Below are 20,818 nucleotides of genomic sequence, written 5' to 3' on the forward strand. Positions count from 1 at the left end.
TGAAGCAGTTCATGACGGATCTTGGAGTGGTGCCAAGCGCACTGAATCCAATAACCTTGTTCTGTGACAACACGGGTTCCATTGCCTTAGCAAAGGAACCACGGTTTCACAAGAAGTCCAGACATATCAAACGATGCTTCAACCTCATCCGCGACTACGTCGAAGGAGAGGACGTAAATATATACAAAGTGCACACAGATCTGAATGTAGCAGACCCGCTGACTAAACCTCTTCCACGGCTAAAGCATGATCAACACCAGAACTGTATGGGTGTTAGATTTATTACAATGTAATTCGCATGATGATGTGAGGGCTAGATTATTGACTCTAGTGCAAGTGGGAGACTGTTGGAATTATGCCCTAGAGGCAATAATAAATATAGTTATTATTATAATTCCTGTATCAAGATAATAGTTTATTATCCATGCTATAATTGTACTGAATGAAGACTCATTTACATGTGTGGATACATAGACAGAACACCGTCCCTAGCATGCCTCTAGTTGGCTAGCCAGTTGATCAATGATAGTCAGTGTCTTCTGATTATGAACAAGGTGTTGTTGCTTGATAACTGGATCACGTCATTGGGAGAATCACGTGATGGACAAGACCCAAACTAATAGACGTAGCATGTTGATCGTGTCATTTTGTTGCTACTGTTTTCTGCGTGTCAAGTATTTATTCCTATGACCATGAGATCATATAACTCACTGACACCGGAGGAATGCTTTGTGTGTATCAAACGTCGCAACGTAACTGGGTGACTATAAAGATGCTCTACAGGTATCTCCGAAGGTGTTAGTTGAGTTAGTATGGATCAAGACTGGGATTTGTCACTCCGTGTGACGGAGAGGTATCTCGGGGCCCACTCGGTAATACAACATCACACACAAGCCTTGCAAGCAATTTAACTTAGTGTAAGTTGCGGGATCTTGTATTACGGAACGAGTAAAGAGACTTGTCGGTAAACGAGATTGAAATAGGTATACGGATACTGACGATCGAATCTCGGGCAAGTAACCTACCGAAGGACAAAGGGAATGACATACGGGATTATACGAATCCTTGGCACTGAGGTTCAAACGATAAGATCTTCGTAGAATATGTAGGATCCAATATGGGCATCCAGGTCCCGCTATTGGATATTGACCGAGGAGTCTCTCGGGTCATGTCTACATAGTTCTCGAACCCGCAGGGTCTGCACACTTAAGGTTCGATGTTGTTTTATGCGTATTTGAGTTATATGGTTGGTTACCGAATGTTGTTCGGAGTCCCGGATGAGATCACGGACGTCACGAGGGTTTCCGGAATGGTCCGGAAACGAAGATTGATATATAGGATGACCTCATTTGATTACCGGAAGGTTTTCGGAGTTATCGGGAATGTACCGGGAATGACGAATGGGTTCTGGGAGTTCACCGGGGGGGCAACCCACCCTGGGGAAGCCCATAGGCCATAAGGGTGGTGCACCAGCCCTTAGTGGGCTGGTGGGACAGCCCAAAAGAGGCCTATGCGCCAAGGATAAGAAATCAAAGGAAAAAGGAAAAAAAAAGGGAGGAGGTGGAAGGGAGGGGGACTCCCTCCCACCAAACCTAGTCCAACTAGGTTTGGGGGGGGAGAGTCCTCCCCCTTGGCTCGGCCGACTCCTTGGGGGTCCTTGGACCCCAAGGCAAGGCCCCCCTCCCTCCCACCTATATATACGGGGGTTTTAGGGCTGATTTGAGACAACTTTTGCCATGGCAGCCCGACCACATACCTCCACGGTTTTCCCTCTAGATCGCGTTTCTGCAGAGCTCGGGCGGAGCCCTGGTGAGACAAGGTCATCACCAACCTCCGGAGCGCCGTCACGCTGCCGGAGAACTCTTCTACCTCTCCATCTCTCTTGCTGGATCAAGAAGGCCGAGATCATCGTCGAGCTGTACGTGTGCTGAACGCGGAGGTGCCGTCCGTTCGGTACTAGATCGTGGGACTGATCGCGGGATTGTTCGCGGGGCGGATCGAGGGACGTGAGGACGTTCCACTACATCAACCGCGTTCTCTAACGCTTCTGCTGTACGATCTACAAGGGTACGTAGATCACTCATCCCCTCTCGTAGATGGACATCACCATGATAGGTCTTCGTGCGCGTAGGAAATTTTTTGTTTCCGATGCGACGTTCCCCAACAATGTTTGGGTATATTTGTATAGAAGTTATATTGTTTCGATCCTCCAACATGTGGTCCTTGTTTCCACCTCGTACTAGCCAAAACTTCCGCACCAATTAGAAATACTACTTGTGCATCCAAACACCCTTAAACCTGTTTGCCATGAGAGTCCACTATACCTACCTATGAATTGAGTAAGATCCTTCAAGTAAGTTGTCATCGGTTGTAGCCTCCACCATCTTCCTCCATTTCCCCCAAAAACCCTCCTGCCCGCGCGTGCTCCCTCCCCACCCCCGCCATGGACGACGACCTCGATGCCACCGCCGGCCTCGCCTCCCTTGCCTCGTCCAGCATCATGATCGCCCCTCCGGCAAAGGCAAGCCTCACGCACCCCACAAGACCGCAGCCGCGCCCAAGCCTAAGAAGACGCTAACGCGAGAACAACGCGCAAGGGAGTCGACCAAGAGGAAGGGTCGCAGGCACGCGGCGGATGCGAGGGATGAAGCCATCGCGGCTGCCACTGTCGCCGCCGCCGCACAGCAGGACGTCACCAACGCCCGCATCGCGGTGACAACGAGGGAGGCACTCTATATGCTAGGGTTAAACCCTAACCAGCACGACCTCATCAACGCCGCCGTGGCCGCGGCCAGCACCGGCTCGTCCGCGTTCCCTCGGATGTTGCTGTCCGACTAGCCTTGCGCGTCGGCTTGCACCCCGATGTCCGGCTTCCACGTCTACCCGCAGGCCTCCCGCCTTTTCGAGGAGTGCTCGCCCGAGGTGAGCGTGCTGGCGCCTTCCACGCCCCCGCCCATCGACCTCAATGACACACCGGTGGCCGGTGGCTCGTCATCCGGAGGCACGAGGAAACGCGCGCGACACATGCCCGCCGACGTGCTGCCAGGCGCACGCAACCTGTTTGACAGAATGCCGGCCGCTGACGACGAGGACTACATGCAGAACTTGATCTTCGAGGGTGGTGCGCCGGCCGCTGGCTACGATCCCGACGAGACACAAAGCCAGGATGGCGAAGGGGCGTTCACGCCGTACACCTTTGATCCAGATCAGGCGGCCTTCATGCGTGATTAGGTCAGCATGGACCTAGACGGCTTCCCACTCGACCACGAGTTTCTGGAGGACTATGAACAAGAGGAAGAGGACGATTCCGACATCGAAGGGGAGCCTTTGTTCGAGGAAGAGCTCGCCAACCAAGCCGTGTGGGCGAAGCCGAAGCGCAAGAGCAAGCGGACCAAGGCATACATGACGGCCGAGGATCCTTTGCGAGTGTCCAGACAAGCTTCTTTGCGAGTGTTGGAGAGACATTGGACAAGACCCCAAGACAGGCGCCGAGCAAAAGCATTCAACTCTTTGGATTTGTGTCCACCGTGAGTTCCATGAGTGCAATAAGTTTTCGCTGTACCAAATAGTAAGCACGCGCGAGTGGGTGTCCATTTCGAAGCGATGGAGGGTGATCCAACAAGAGTGCAACAAGTTTTGTGCCACTCTTGAGAGTGTCAAGGCCCGCCCCGTGAGCGGCATCGGCATGCAAGACATTGTATGCTAGCAAGCCGCCCTCTTCCGTGTCATCAACTTTATGCTTGCATGTTCATTTGCATACCATTTGCCAATATGCTTGCATGAAATACATTTGTAGGCATTTCAAGCTTCCGAGGCATTCAAGGTCCAAAACAGTGGCAAGGGCTTCAACCTCTCCCATTGCTTTAAGAAGAGGTCGTGGTTCGAGAAGATGCAGGCCGACATGCTCAAGTTAGACGACGAGTGATCTATGGTGACGAGCACCATCCTTTTTTGTATGCATGTGTGTTGGCATGACCACGGGGCCGCGTGATGGCGTGGTCGAACTCAAGTCCCACCCTTTTTTGTGTGCTCGCATGTGTGTCGGCCGCTTGCGAGTGCACGAGCATGAACTGTGTGGTGATTTTTTTGAAGCCGTCATTGTATGCTGGCGCTCGCATGGTGTGGACAATTTTTCTGTTTTGACTTATAAAGCTAAAAAAATCCAGAATTGACCTCGATTTCAAAAAAAAGTCTCAACCTAACTTTTTTCATGACGCCAACATCTCTGGCGTTTGGTTTGCATGGAAGACACCAAGGTCCCTGGCGTCTGGTACCAAACGCCGAGGGCCTTGGCGTCTGGTACCAAACGCCGAGGGCCTTGGCGTCTGGATGACGTGGCACATATTTTTTTTAAATGTGTGATCTGGTAGACCAGACGTCAAGGTACCTGGTGTTTGGTACCAGATGCTATGGTCCTTGGCGTGTGGTCCCTGGCCTCCGGCCCTTTGCTACGTCAGAGACTCAGTGGGTCAGCCGTTCATGCAGGTCTATACCAAACGCCAGGGACCTTGACGTTTCTCATGCAAACCAGACGCCGAGGATGTTGGCGTCATGAAAAGAGTTTAGATTGGAGTTTTTTTTTGAAAGTAAGGTCAATTTTGGATTTTCTTAGGCTTGTAGGTTAAAACAGAAAAATTGTCCCATGGTGTCGGCATGAGACATGGCCACTGGCATGATCTATGGCCGCGGACCTTTTTTAAAAATTGTGTTTGGACATGTAATGGGTCGGCGCGTTGGGCACACTGTCGAGTCAAATCTAAAACAGGACAGACGCCGGGCAGACGGCTATCCCAAACGGACAGAAAACAGACAAAAATGCCGTCCGTTTGGGTCGACCAGTTGAAGTTGCACTAATAATGTAGATCTTCAAAGCTAACAGTATTTTCAGTAAAGAATATACACTGCTAAACGGGAGGTTGAGAAGTCTCCCCTAGCATAGGCTAGGGTTTCCTATCCTTACAGCGAATCCCCGCCGCAAGTCCCCAGTGCCGGCGTCTCCGGCGTAGTGTTCGATGATAGTTCCACATCCCCACGGCCTCCATCACCCTCCCTACCCCCGCCCTCCCCCTCGATCGCCCGTGTTTCTCCCCAGTGGCTCCACGCAATCGCGGAGGGTATCCCACACGCGTTAACGATGGCTGCGTCACCGTCTTCTTCGTCGACTGGTAAATCCCAGGGCAAGGATGATGACCTTGGTGACTTTTTTGACAAGCTTGATCTCCATGAGGACGAGTTTGACGATGTTGTGGTGGAGGAGGAAGCTCCTGAGCTTTTAGAGGAGATCCGATGGGTTGCCCTAGCTAGGGTTCATACCTCCAAAACCTTTAGCCAGGCTGCGTTCTACAAGGATATGCGAGTAGCCTGGAATTGTTCTAAGCAAGTTAGGTTTCGTCCAATTGGGCCGAACCAGTTCGTGGTGCAAGTCTACTGCCTTGGAGATTGGGATCGGATCACGCAACATGGTCCATGGCTTTTCCGTAATATGGCTATGCTGCTGGTTCCGTATGATGGCTTCACAAAAGCAGACGATGTCCCGATGGTCTATATGCCCATCTGGCTACAAATTCACAAGCTCCCGGATGGCTACTGCAGACATGATCTTATCGACAAGTTACTTCGATCTGCAGGGGAGGTTCTTGAGACCAGGATCAATGGAAATTCCAGAGGAGACTACGTCTGAGTTAGAGTAAATCATGATATTCGGAGGCCCTTGACCAAATTCGTAAGCATTGTTAAGGATAAATCTCGTCAAATCTTTGCTGTTAGATATGAAAAGCTCGCCAAGTTCTGCAGTGCCTGTGGTATAATTGGGCATGAGTATAAAGAATGTGGTGACGGTGTTTTTGAGGAAAAGGACCTAAAATTTGGAGCCTATCTGTATGCTGATCATCTGGCTCGAGTTCGCTCAGATCGCGACAAACCATCGGATCTTACCGCCCCTTTATACCCGGCTGTGTCCAAGCAATGGACTGGGAAGATGGCTCAGGGGGTGGTTGATGATCAGAAGCAGCCTAGCCCACGTTCTATGGACCAGCTAAGCGATATGGAGCTTGACAAGCTGTCAAGGAAGCGGCTGAATGATACGGAGGCCTCTTCCTTACCTGATGCTGAAAAGATTTCTGCCCCGATGGGGAGGGTTCTTCTGTTGACTGACAGTACTCTAGAGGCCCCTGATGAAACCGATATCGCTGGGTCTAGCAAACGAGCAAAGGTGGGAGGGGAGATTATCAAGTCTATTTCAAACCTGGCGGGCTCCGAGGAGGAGCGCCGCCCTTCCCAATGAGTCACATGTTCTGGAACTGTCGGGGGGTGGGGAACCGCCGGACAGTTCGCGAAGTTAGGGCTCTTGTAAAAGCCCATTCCCCGCGCTTGGTGTTTCTTGCTAAAACAAGGCAGCCAAGTGTCAAAGTTGAAGGCTTGAGATGGATATTAGGATTTACAGGTGTCTGTGGTGTTGATGCCGATGGTCGTGGCGGGGGTATTGCTCTATTCTGGGATGAATCCCTAACTGTGACAGTTCTAGAATCCTGCAACAGGTTTATCGATGTGATTGTTTTGGATAATGGTGTGGGGAAAACCTGGTGGTCTACCTTCGTGTACGGAGAGCCAAGGGTTGAGCATCGTCAACGAATGTGGGATCATCTTGTTCGGCTCAAGAGCACATCGAATCTGGCGTGGGTGTTATGTGGTGATTTCAACGAGGCATTGTGGCAGCATGAGCACTTTTCCCGTACGAGTAGGGGAGAAAACCAAATGGAGGCATTCCGGGATACTTTGATGCTATGTGAAGTGGTGGACTTAGGGTTCTCGGGTGTGCCTTATACCTTTGACAATGGGCAACATGGACAAGGTAATGTTCGTGTTCGTCTTGACCGAGCGTGTGCTTGCGAAGATTGGAGAGAACTATTTCCGTATGTTAGAGTTCAACACCTCGTGTTCCCGAGATCGGATCATTGTCCTATTATGTTGTTTCTAGATTCTTCAGAGGATCGCCGCCGCAAGGGATCTCCGAAATATGAGATCATGTGGGAGCGTGATCCAAAACTTCCTGAGATTATTTCAAGAGCATGGGTAAGATCACATTCGGGTGGTGATTTGGGCAATGTGGCGGCCTCTCTGCGTTCTGTCATGACTGAGCTGCATAAATGGAGCAAGGATAATTTTGGCCATGTTGAGAAACAAATTGAGGCCTTACACTCGGAGCTTGAACACCTACAAATTGTTGATGCTGACAGTCGGTTAGTTCGTCGGAAAATGCAAGCCCTGGATGAGTTACTATACCGGGAGGAGATGATGTGGCTGCAACGTAGTCGCATCTCTTGGCTGAAGGAAGGCGATCGCAATACGAAATACTTTCATCGTCGGGCTGTTTGGAGGGCGAGAAGAAACAACATCCGCAGGCTGCAGAGAAGCGATGGCTCTTGGTCTCATTCAACCCCGGAGATGGAACGTATGGCAGTGTCATACTTCCAGGAGCTGTATACAAAGGACCCTACTTTGGAACCCTCTCCCGTTCTGGAAACCCTAATCCCGCAAGTCACTATGGAAACAAATGACATTCTATTGGCACCCTTCTCAGACCAGGAGATTGCAGATGCCTTATTCCAAATAGGTCCTTTAATAGCACCAGGCCCTGATGGCTTCCCAGCTCGTTTCTATCAGAGAAAGTGGGGCTGCCTAAAGGAGGATATTATCTCAGCAGTTCGCCGGTTTTTTGATACGGGTCATATGCCCCCAGGAGTTAATGACACAAGCATCGTTCTTATCCCTAAAGTCCAACATCCCGTAAGCTTGCAGGAGTTTCGACCAATCTCTTTGTGCAATGTTATCTATAAGGTTGTTTCGAAGTGTATGGTAAACAGATTGCGGACTTGCTTATCGGATATCATTTCTGAAAATCAAAGTGTGTTTATCCCTGGGCGGTTGATCTCGGATAACTCCATCATTGCGTTCAAATGTATCCATCATATCCAGCCCAATGTGGGGAATGCTGATTTTTGTGCCTACAAGCTTGACCTATCCAAGGCTTATGACAGAGTAGATTGGGATTATTTGGAGGCAGCTTTACTAAGATGGGGTTTTGCACCATGATGGGTGTCTTTAGTTATGGTCTGCGTGAGATCCGTGAAGTTCTTTGTCAAGTTTAATGGACGTCTGTTGGAACAATTTACTCCTACCCGAGGCATTCGTCAAGGTGATCCCTTGTCACCCTTTTTGTTTCTCTTTGTGGCTGATTCACTTTCCTCTCTACTACATGGGGCAGTCCAACAAGGAGGGATGGAGGCTCTAAAAATCTGTAGGAGAGCCCCACCTATTTCACATCTCCTCTTTGCGGATGATTCTTTGCTTTTCTTCCGTGCAAACATGGAGTCTGCAACAATTGTTAAGGGTGTCTTGAACACTTATGCATCTGCTACGGGTCAATTCATAAACCCTTCAAAGTGTTCCATTCTTTTCTCAGATAATTGCTCTCCCCAAGTGGCAGACGAAGTTAAACTGATTCTTGAGGTCACACAGCAAGCTTTCGAGCCGAAGTATTTAGGTCTTCCTGTTCCCGAAGGACGAATGCACAAAGGTCGATTTGAATCATTGCAATCCAGGGTGAGTAAATGTTTGATTGAATGGAGCGAGCGAAACTCTTCATTTTCTGGCAAGGAAGTGCTTATCAAGGCAGTTGCTCAAGACATTCCGGTTTATGTTATGAGCATTTTCAAACTCCCTATGTCGGTGTGCGATGACTTGACGAAGATGATGCGACAGGTTTGGTGGGACATTGAGCAGGGGAAGAGGAAAATGGCATGGGTGGCTTGGGAAAGATTATCACTCCCTAAGTCTCGGGGTGGACTTGGCTTCACGGACATGCACGCGTATAACCAAGCCCTATTAGCTAAACAGGCTTGGCGGCTGCTCACCACACCAGACTCACTTTGTGCTAGACTGTTAAAAGCGAAATATTTCCCTAATGGCAGTCTTGTTGACACAGTGTTTCCGTCCAATTCTTCGGCGGTGTGGAAGGGAATCGAACACGGTTTGGCCTTGGTGAAAAAGGGATGATCTAGAGGGTTGGGAATGGTGCTCAAATTCGTGTTTGGAGAGACCCTTGGATCCCTCGTGGCCCTCCTTTCACTCCCATACTGCCAAAACGAACTTGTCGCCTGAACAAGGTCAAAGACTTCCTCGATGATTATGGGAACTGGAAGGCTGATCTTCTGCAGCAATTCTTCTGCCCGACGGATGTCGCTTCTATTATGAAAATACGCGCTTCTGCTCGACAATTGGAAGATTTTATTTCATGGCCTTGGGATAAATCGGGTAATTTCTCTGTTAAGTCTGCCTACCACTTTGCTATGTCCTCAAGTTGGAGTCAGCTTAATCCTGGTGCATCATCTTCGGCACCAACGGGAGATAGGGCTATGTGGAAAATGATTTGGAAAATCGAAGCTCCACCAAAGATCCGTCATTTTGCATGGCACGTGATCTCTGGTTCTCTTCCAACCTCGGCAGAAAAGCATCGGCGGCATATGAGTACTAGGGCTACTTGTACCCTATGTGGGCGTGATGAGGAAACGTCATTTCATGCTCTGCTGGTATGCCCGCACGCAGCGCAACTATGGGATTCCATATAGGCGATTTGGCCACTGCCTCCATGGACTGTTATCGCATGTACAGGCATGGAATGGTTGTTCCATCTGCTTGTTGAGATGCCGGAGTCTAATAGAAGTCGCATTGTGATGGTGCTTTGGAGAAGCTGGTATCTGCGGAATGAAATCTTTCACGGCAAACAGGTGCCCCCGCTCGATATTTCATGCTCCTTCCTTTCCAGTTACTATAACTCCTACAAAAATATTTCCCTTGGCGTTGAGGATCTCTTGAAAGGCAAAACCCCTGTTATGGATGTTACTGCTCCGAGGGCCTCTTCCACGAGCAATTCGTCTAAACCATGGCCAGCCCCTGGGAGGAATGTGGTAGCCCTATCTATTGATGGTTCGTTCAATCCGGTCGATGGGGCTGCGGGTTCAGGGATGATTCTCCGAGATGATAAAGGGGCTGTTATTTTTTCTTCCTATCGTAAGTTGTTTCATTGCAACGATGCGCTGGAGGCTGAATAACAGGCAATGAAAGAAGGGCTTCAATTGGCCACTACTCATTCTTCATTACCAGTGGTGGTGCAATCGGATTGTTCTTCTGCACTTATGATGGTTGATGTTGTTACTTTTGATAGATCGGCTTATGGTCTTTTAGTTTGAGAGATTAAAAGTTTTCTTTTGGATACACTAGTGGGGACAGGGCCTATAGTCCCGGCCCGTAAGGGGCTTTAGTCCCGGTTCACCAACCGGGACAAAAGAGGCGGAACTAAAGGCCTAACCTTTAGTCTCGGCCCTGTTCCAAGCCGGGACCAAAGGTGCTCCACGTGGGCGCCTCGGAGCACCCTCAGGGGCAGGCCCTTTAGTCCCGGGTCTTAACACGGACCGGGACTAAAGAGGTTCTGCAGATTTGGTTTATTTTAGGGTTTTAGGGTTTAGGTGTTCGGGAGATTAACGTGGTGCCTCGTTTGGTGTTCGGGAATTAGTTTTCATATAATTCTAAATATACATGTTTATGCATATATATATATATATATATATATATATATATATATATATATATATATATATATATATATATATATATAAGATTAACTTATCTTACAAGCGAGCATATATATACAATTATATGGAGATCTGAATTATCGGGACTAGAGCCCGTCTATTCGATTACATGGACCAACATCAGTAATGGCCCCTAGCTACACTAAATCGTCCTTTGTCATCTATAGCTTCCGTCCTCAGAAAGGTCGCAAGCTCCTCTGCAACAGCAATCGCGCGTTGCTCTGGTAGGTACTTCTCCCTCATGGTCGTGTACTATATAAGAAGAGGAGATGAATATGAATATCAATCATGATAACAAAGAATGACGGGTAAAAATAGAGGTGTGAATGTTCATTGCTTACGTCGTATCTGTAATCCTTGTGCTCACAGGTAAACGTGTGAATGGTCTCGCAAACATAGTATCCGCATAGATGCGTCCCACGTGGCTGCTGGTCGCACTTTAGGAGAATAGAATATATATAATCAAAATAATAATCTAGCATCATAAATGTATTAAAAATAGAAGTATATCATACTACTACTTACCTGAGCCGCTCTAAAGGTCAGCTTCTCATGCTCGATACCGGGAGTCATGCACTTGAACTGCTTCCAAACCCTGCCCGACAAGGAAAATGATTTGCTAAGTTTTTCATTAATTGATATATCAGAAAATCATCGAAAGAGACCGATAGAGCGCAAGAATGATTGAAATTACCCTTGGAGCATGTCCTGTAGGCTTTGGAACTATTCCAAGGGTCTCGATAATGGGTCGAAGGCATCAACTCTTCCCTTATCAATTTGAATGTCCAACAGAATCCAATGGTAGCTGCACATGTATATATATATATGTGTGTGTGTCAGTAACTTATCAATTACACTTATAAGTGAATGGACACAACACAGTAAAGACCCTCACTTGAAGTTGTATGGAAACAGTATGTGGTCACAAAAATTTTGATCTGTTAGAAACCTTAGAAGGTTTTCCTCCGTCTCCTTGGGTTTATGAGTTAGCATCGCTATATGTATTTTATCTGGGTCAATGAACCCAATATTTAGGATGTTCCTACTTTTACATTCCTGAATCTTCATTCTGCATAATAGAGTACAAGTTATATGTAGACAATGAATTGAAATAACTAAACAAGTTATATGTAGACAACGAATTGAAAAACTTATAGACAATAGCAACTCATAAGCGATTTGTCGAGGGCGTCGGCATTGTACATCTGGAAGAGTTCATCAAAGTCGATATGGATTTGTTCGGGGCGGCCGTAGTACTCCCGTGGGACACGCGCCACGATCATCGTTCTCTCATTCTTTGATTCACTTAAGTACCATGTATGCAAGTAACGCATATTTGTTGGGAGATCATCAAACTTATCTTTGCTGACCAAAGGTGTTCCCATGACAAACTTTGGCTTAGGGGCTACCACAGCCTTGGGTAACCTGTCGTCTTGGGAAGCCAGAACGTCTTCAACCGGGATACCCCATTCATCCACCCACTTCTTTGCTAATTCCAAATCTTGCCCCAGCACCAGAGAGGGAACATTCTCGGGTAACACCCTGAGGGGTGGGATCGACTGTTTGGCCTATTGTCCAAGCTGAGGAACGTCTGATCTTTTTTTGCTTGTAGTTGAACTTGATTTGCTCCCACTTGCACTTGCACGTGATCTGCTCTTTTTCCCTTCCTTCTGCAATGTGCGTGTATAGTCATCAGGCTTATGGTGTAAGTCATACTGTGATGTGAAGTATTTTGCATATGCTATTTGCTTCTCGGTGTATTCCGGGCGGGGCTCGGGTTCCTTCTTTTTCATCTGCGCATCATAATATTCCTTTGCTATCCTGGCGTTTTCCTCGTCGGTACGATCATAAGGTCTGATAGGAAGATTAGCATGAGGTACCTTTGGGAGGGGCGACAGTTTGCGCTTTGGGGAGCTCCGTCGCTTAGAACTCATCGACGGAGCGTTCTTGCTGGCACTCTTCCGCTTAGTATCCTTAGCGGACGACCCAAGTCCGGCGGCGGTGATCGAGATGGACTCGTGTTGTGCTGGCCGTCGTCATGTGGAGGGCTTGGAGGTGATGGAGGTGTAGGTGACCTGCGACGACTCGGAGGCGGTGTTGTCCTTGGGGCCGAGCCTGGAAGCTTGATGTAGTTCTTGTCCCATAGGATGACTCCACCCAGTACTTCTCCGAGTGTCCTCTCATCTTCGGGTCCAGCTATGTCGAGCTCCATATCATGAAACCCCGCCATGATTTCATCCACCCCGACTTTAGCAAAGCCAGCTGGAATCTCACGGCCATGCGAGCATGCATCAGAGCCAGAAGGTAAAGCTTGTCCGACGGCCACATTCATGGATATGTTCTTGAATTTCTGATGGAGTTCACATGATGTTGACTCCTTGATTCCATCCACGGGGTAGCCGGGACCGCCCTCTATCATTCTTCGTGCATCGTCGGGTGGGGCCTCAGATTCAGCCACGCTGCTTTTCCACTTAGATGGGGCGCCGGTAATATCGAGTGCAGGATCTTCCTGGCGCGCTACTCCTCTAAGCTCATCAATCTGCTTCTGTTGCTCATTAATCCTGGCAAGCAACTGGTTGAACTTGTCATTCTCCTCATCCTGTTGTCGCTTCTTTGCTCTCGCTCGGCTTCTGTAAGTGTCTTGGTCTCTGGCAAACCCAAGCCACCACGGGTAAGAAGGACCGAAGCCTCGCGTTCGTCCCCCATGTTCGTCATTGCCGAGGACCAGTGTGAGCAAATCTTTCTCTCTATCTGCAGTGAACTGTCTTTTTCCCTCCTTAATTTCTTTGACTATCTTTTTCCAATTCTCCCTGGGTATCCTAAGACCGTCACTGCAGATGAGGTCCCCTGTTTCTTTGTCGTACGAACCACCATGCGCAAGGAACCAATTTCTTGCTCTCAATTCCCACTCATCACGGATGGGTTCAGGTATGATGCCTTTAGCTAGCAGATCTTGCTCTTTCTTATCCCACTTTGGGATGGCAGTCTCATAGCCCCCTGGCCCCAGCGTGTGGTGATATTTCTTCTTGTCGGCATTTTTCTTGTTCTTTTCTGATAATGCCTTGGCATCTTCTGACTCCTTGTACTCTTGAAATGCCTTCCAGTGATTCGCCTGCTTTACTAGATACCCCTCGAATACTCGCACTTTCTTTGTCTTCCGATAGTTTTTCCATAGCTTCTTCTTCCAGCTACGGAACAGTTTGGCCATCTTCTTTAGAGTCCACTGCTTGACTTTGGCCCTCAGTTTTTTTGCGGCGTCTTCATTCTCACATTCTGGCAGGTTGAAATGTGAAATGAGATCATTCCAAAGATTATCTTTGTACCTTTCGGCGACATAGTCACTATCGGCTGCCCCTTTGCGCTTGTTCCACTCCCGAACGCTGATCGGGACGTGATCCCTAACGAGAACTCTGCATTGCTTCTTGAATGTGTCAGTAGCATTCTTAGGAAGCTTGGGTTCGCCCGTAGGCAATATCACCTCAAAGGTGTAATGCGTCCGTGCATCCAACTTTTTAGTCGGACCTCGTTTCGTATCTTTGCTCGATGTGGAGGCCTAAGAGGGAGAAACATTCGTGAAATGAATGTATATGTATAAAATATATATCTATCTCCAATATTTTTCACATATTACAAGTGATTGTCGAACTTCATATGTATACCTCGCCGGACTTTATTATTTCTCCACTGGCTTCTCCATCAGTGGAGCTATCACCTTCTCCGTCATCGGACCTATCTCCTGCCCCATCGGCTTCATCTTCGTGTCGGTCGACCTCCATTCCATATCCGGAGGGGTTTAGATATGACGACGGAGATTCAGCTGGTTCAACGTCGGGGTCGTCTTTGATTATATCTTCGAGAAGTTCTTCCTCTTCGAGGTTCCTGATATGTGGATCCATAGTTCTACAAAAAACGGACATTTGGTTAACTAATAAACTAACAAACTATATAAGAGGGGTTGGAAACTTCGAAGTGTCGTTTATATAGGAGGACCTTTAGTCCCGGGTCTTGGCTAGAACCTAAACTCTAAAATATGTCTAACGGATTCTCTTAACCTTTAAGGATTTAACAAAATGGCGACATTCTAGATGTGTAGAAAATGATCCTATTTTTCCTGATCTCATCTACCCTTCTATATGTCACATTGTCTAGTGTCAAAGGACTTTGTTGAACTTTGTACCAAAAAAGAATTATTCTATCAGGAACTCCGTTCCAAAACAACTTTAGTCCCGGGTCGCGGCTCCATCCGGGACTCCTAGATTTCTGCATAGTGCTCTCTAATTTTAGTATTCAAAGTAGGAGTACTTTTCCAATTTGAGCATTCAATAAGCAAAACCAAATCGAAAAATAAAGTAGTATTCAAATTAGCATGCATTCAATTATAAGCAAAACTACATCATATCTTGTGTCCGTACATCGTCGAATATTATCACTAATACTCCTCGAATACTATCATACATATAGCATCACTAATACAGCTAGAACCGTAGCGCCCGACGGGTATCATCACGGGCGGTGGACACCCAAAGAGAAGGAACCATCACAGGATCATAGCTCCAGTGAGATCCCTGAAGAACCTGCCAGGTATGGTCGAACCTGCCCTCCAACGCAACCACGTAGCGACGGATGTGCTCATCCTCCTCGCTGACACGGTGACGTACCACCTCCGCGGTGTCGGGAAGCCTCGGCACCGTCACTGGCCCACGCGACCGCCACCAAACAAGGATCGGGTCAACAACGGGCTGGCTCCTCACCAACCTACACCCCCCGGAAGGTAGCACCTCCCAATACCAGCCGGGGGGAGCCCAGTCCCGGACGTGGCCCCTCTGATCAAGCAGGTGTCCTCCGCCGAGTCGACGACGAGGATGCGGGATAGGCATCGTAAAATGAACTAAAAAATAAACTAATTCTATTAATTTTCTTGCTAAAAATAAACTAATTGTATATATAGTAAAATAAAGTAGTTTTATTAAATCAACTAGTTCAACTATATATTGACAAAAGTTTTAAGTGTGTGTAAAAATTCGTGTATGTAAGCATCTGCAATTGTATTGTTTTAAAAAAAATAGGAGCATGATGCTATGAAGCTTTATAAAGTTGTTTTGTAACAGAATCCCGAATAGGATAATTAGCTTTTTGGTACGCAGTTCAAAAAAGCCATCCGAATATCGCTATTTGGAAGGACTTTGTTGAACTTTGTACCAAAAAAGAATTATTCTATCAGGAACTCCGTTCCAAAACAACTTTCGAGAGCTTGATAGCGTCATGCGTCTGTTACTACCAGGTAATGATGAAGCCATGGACCGACCCTAAACTAACTTACTTAAATTTACATAGCCCTAAACTAGCTAACACTAACCTAATTAACACTAATTTATATGCTTAAGTGATTTTTGTAGTGATTTAAGTGATATTTGTAGATTGTAGATTTGTATATACTTAAACACTAACTGTGACCTAAACTAAAAGGCCCTAAACTAACTTACTGAATGTGGCCCTAAAAAAATTGAATCAACTTGTGCACATACATAATGTGGCAGTCTTGATAAATCCATTATTAACACTAACAATGTTCTTTCCTCTAGCTTGACCTACACCTAAAAGAAAATTCACTTAAACATGTACAATCTACAATCTACAAATATTCTACAATTTACAAATATCACTCAAATCACTACAAATATCACTTAAGCATTTATATGCTTAAGTGATATTTGTAATGATTTAAGTGATATTTGTAGATTGTAGATTTGTATATGCTTAAACACTAACTGTGACCTAAACTAAAAGGTCCTAAACTAACTTACTTAACATAAAAGAAACCTGCGTACTTAACCCTAAACTAACAATAACCTATTAATTAACACTAATACTGTGACCTACAAATAATTAACACAAATACACTATTTAACACTAACCTACCTAACCCTAAATTCACCAAATATTCTACAAATAACACTTAAGCATTTACAATAGCAAAATTAAGCTATAATCTACAAAACACTAAGAATATATATACAAAACAATTAAGCACATAAGCATGTCACAATCGACGATCAAATCGAGAGGAGAGGAGAGAGGCTCACCGGTGGCAGGGGATGTTGGATCGAGGAGGACGGCAGAGGCGGGGAGGAGCGCGGCACCGGTGATGGGGAGGAGGGCGCGTGAGGAGGTCCGGCGCCGGCGAGCAGGACGGCAGGGCGTCGACAACGGGGACAAGGGCACGCGAGGAGGTCCGGCGCCGGCGAGGAGGACGGCAGGGCGACGGTGAGGAGGACGGCAGGGCAATGGAGACGGCGCGCAGCCTGGCGGCGTTGAGCAGTTCGTCCGGTGCTGCAGGCGAGCGAGAGGAAGAAGAGAAAGAAAAGGGCGTTTGGATTTGGATTTTCGTCGGGGCCGTATATATAGTAGGATCTTTAGTCCCGGTTCGGGGCTCGAACAGGGACTAAAGACACCCTTTAGTCCCGGGTGGAGCCACGACCCGAGACTAAAGACCCTTTTTCGGCAGACCAAAAGGCGGGAAGCACGGGCCTTTAGTCCCGGGTCGGGGCTCGAGCCGGGACTAAAGACACCCTTTAGTCCCGGGTCTAGCCACGCCCCGGGGCTAAAGACCCCTTTTCAGCAGACGAGGAGGCGGGAAACGAGGAGCTTTAGTCCCGGGTCGTGGCTCCACCCGGGACTAAAGGTGGTCTTTAGTCCCCGTTCGAGCCCCGAACCGGGACTAAAGACCTGGGCTAGCTCCGGTGCGACGCAGGGCAACCTTTAGTCCCACCTCGCCTAGCGAGGGGCACTGGCAGTGCTTTATAAGCACTGCCGCGCCTTGCTCAATTGAGCTTCTCTCTATTGCAGGCCTATGGCCCTAACTCTCCTCTCGCTGCATGTTGGGCCTATTGGGCCCGCGGGCCTGCATCCTGGCCCACCTCTCGGGTAGGGTTTCTAGTCGTATGCAGGCCGTGATGGCCCAATAGGCGGCATTTTTTTTACTTTAATAATTTTTAGTCCTAGTTTATATTTTAAATATTTGCTATTAAATATTTTTTTTCTCTTCTATTTTAGTTTTCTATTGAGTTGATCTTTTTTGTTTCTTTTTAGTTAATGTTTTACTTGATTCTTTCCAACAAATAAGCACTTTGATAATTTTAGTTAATTATTTTTAATTCATTCATTTTAGTTAATATTTCAGTTGATTCTTTTTAGTTGACTCTTTTTTTTGTTTTCTATTAAGTATTTTAACAAAAAAAACTTTATGAAATTTCTGACTTCATTTGATATTTTTCGTGAATTTACTTTTTTTTTTGAGCTAGTTGACCCTGAAATTGAAAAGCACTACAAATGAACTCTAAAAATGTTGAAAGTTGGCATGGTATCATCATTTTCACCCACATAGCATGTGCTAAAAAGTTGAGAGGGTTACGGCAAAAACTGGATGCACTTCGTGTACAAAACGGACAATCTCTCTTGAAGTATGAGGGTTTCGAACGACAACTCATCTGTTACAAAGGGATTTCATTTTTTGTACTTATTTGAACTCCATACATTTTGTGTGTTCAAAATGCACCATTCAAAGGTACATCACAAAATTTCAACAATTTCTCACTTCATTTGGTATTTTTCGTGCATTTTTTTTTTGAGCTAGTTGACCCTAAAATTGAGAAGCACTACAAATGAAATCTGAAAATGTTGAAAGTTGGCATGGTATCATCATTTCACCCACATAGGATGTGCTAAAAAGTTGAGAGGGTTACGACAAAAACTGGATGCACTTCGTGTACAAAACGGACAATCTCTCTCGGAGTATCACGGTTTCGAACGAGAACTCATCTGTTACAAAGGGATTTCATTTTTTTGAACTTATTTCAACTCCATACTTTTTGTGTGTTCAAAATGCACCGTTCAAAGGCACATCACAAATTTTTAACAATTTCCGACTTCATTTGGTATTTTTCGTGCATTTACTTTTTTTAGCTAATTGATCCTGAAATTGATAAGCACAACAAATGAAATCTGAAAATGCTGAAAGTTGGCATGGTATCATCATTTCACCCACAAAGCATATGCTAAAAAGTTGAGAGGGTTACGGCAAAAACTGGATGCACTTCGTGTACAACATGGACAATCTCTCTTGAAGTATGAGGGTTTCGAACGAGAACTCATCTGTTACAAAGGGATTTCATTTTTTTGAACTTATTTGAACTCCATACTTTTTGTGTATTCAAAATGCACCATTCAAACGCACATCACAAATTTTCAACAATTTATGACTTCATTTGGTATTTTCCGTGCATTTACTTATTTCTATTAACTATTTTGTTATTTTCAATTAAAAACTATGTTTATTAAAATTCTTTTTGCATATTTGAGAATTTGACAAAACTATAAAAATGAAAAGTGTTTGAAATTGAATAAATAATTCAAAACTATTTTCTATTTTCAAAATTAATTATTTTGACTATCCAAACTATTAACTATTTTGTTATTTTCAATTAAAAATTATGTTTATTAAAATTCTTTTTGCATATTTGAGAATTTGACAAAACTATGAAAATGAAAAGTGTTTGAAATTAAATAAATAATTCAAAACTTTTTTCTATTTTCAAAATTAATTATTTTGACTATCCAAAGTATTAACTATTTTGTTATTTTCAATTAAAAACTATGTTTATTAAAATTCTTTTTGCATATTTGAGAATTTAACAAAACTATGAAAATGAAAAGTGTTTGAAGTTGAATAAATAATTCAAAATTATTTTCTATTTTCAAAATTAATTATTTTACCTATCCAAACTATTAACTATTTTGTTATTTTCAATTAAAAACTATGTTTATTAAAATTCTTTTTGCATATTTGAGAATTTGACAAAACTATGATAATGAAAAGTGTTTGAAATTGAATAAATAATTCAAAACTAAAAGGTTTAGTACATTCCATACATGCATTACATAAAAGGTTTAATACATTATTACATTATTGCACCAATATTCCTATCTATTATTTTTGTTTTCTTCTGGGTCGTAGCCATGGAGAATCTTCATCGTTCAGTAGGATGCTTGGGTAAGTTTTCACTTTGAAGGGCGGAATTTCATGAAACTTATTATAATCTACTGACATGTCTCTCTTGTCATCTACTCCCACGATGTTTCTTTTCCCTGAAAGAACTATGTGGCGTTTTGGCTCATCGGACGATATCTTCTTTTGCTGATTTCTTTTTCTCGTTTTTGTAGACATGTCCTTCACATAGAAAACCTGAGCGACATCATTGGCTAGGACAAATGGTTCGTCCATATACGCAAGATTGTTGAGATCCACTGTTGGCATGCTGTACTATTGGTCTACAACTACCCCGCCTCCTGTCAGCTTCACCCATTTGCACCGAAACAAAGGGATCATAAAAGTAGGTCCATAGTCAAGTTCCGATATCTCCTCTATGTACCCGTAATATGTTTCCAAACAGTGCCCATTCTCGTCTGTTGCATCAAAGCGGACACCACTATTTTGGTTGGTGCTCTTTTTATCTTGGGCAACCGTGTAAAATGTATTCCCATTTATCTCATACCCTTGGAAAGTACATATAGTCGAAGATGGTGGCCTGGCCAAACAGTACAGCTGATCTCCAACGGTGTCGTCATTCATGAGATGTGTCTGCAACCAACTGCCGAAAGTCTTCTCGTGTTCCCCTTTAATCCAAGAGTCAGCCTTCCCCGGGTTTTCGAAGCGTAGAATATTCTTGTGTCTCATGATATACGGAGCCACCACGGTGGAATTGTGTAGAACTGTGTAGTGTGCTTGAGAGAAAGAATGCCCGTCCATACATACTTTTGCTTTCCTTCCTAGTGTGCCTTTTCCTGTCAGCCTACCCTCATACCGAGATTTAGGAACACCAATCGGCTTAAGGTCAGGAAGAAAGTCCACACAAAACTCAATGACCTCCTCTGTTCCATAGCCCTTGGAGATGCTTCCTTCTGGCCTAGCACGGTTACGAACATATTTCTTTAAGACTCCCATGAACCTCTCGAAGGGGAACATATTGTGTAGAAACACAGGACCGAGAATTCTAATCTCTTCGACTAGGTGAACTAGGAGGTGTGTCATTATATTGAAGAAGGATGGCGGGAACAACAACTCAAAGCTGACCAGACATTGGACCACATCAATCTGTAACCCTGATAGACTT

At 45.5% G+C, this 20,818-nt stretch overlaps 1 pseudogene; it reads left to right on the plus strand.

Annotated features, from left to right (window-relative positions):
* The first annotated feature begins 2,862 nt into the window (after positions 1-2,862).
* Positions 2,863-3,925, plus strand: LOC123428828 (annotated as a pseudogene).
* Positions 3,926-20,818: the final 16,893 nt, after the last annotated feature.

Source organism: Hordeum vulgare, chromosome 2H (assembly GCF_904849725.1).
Source record: "Hordeum vulgare subsp. vulgare chromosome 2H, MorexV3_pseudomolecules_assembly, whole genome shotgun sequence".
Classification (NCBI taxonomy): domain Eukaryota; kingdom Viridiplantae; phylum Streptophyta; class Magnoliopsida; order Poales; family Poaceae; genus Hordeum; species Hordeum vulgare.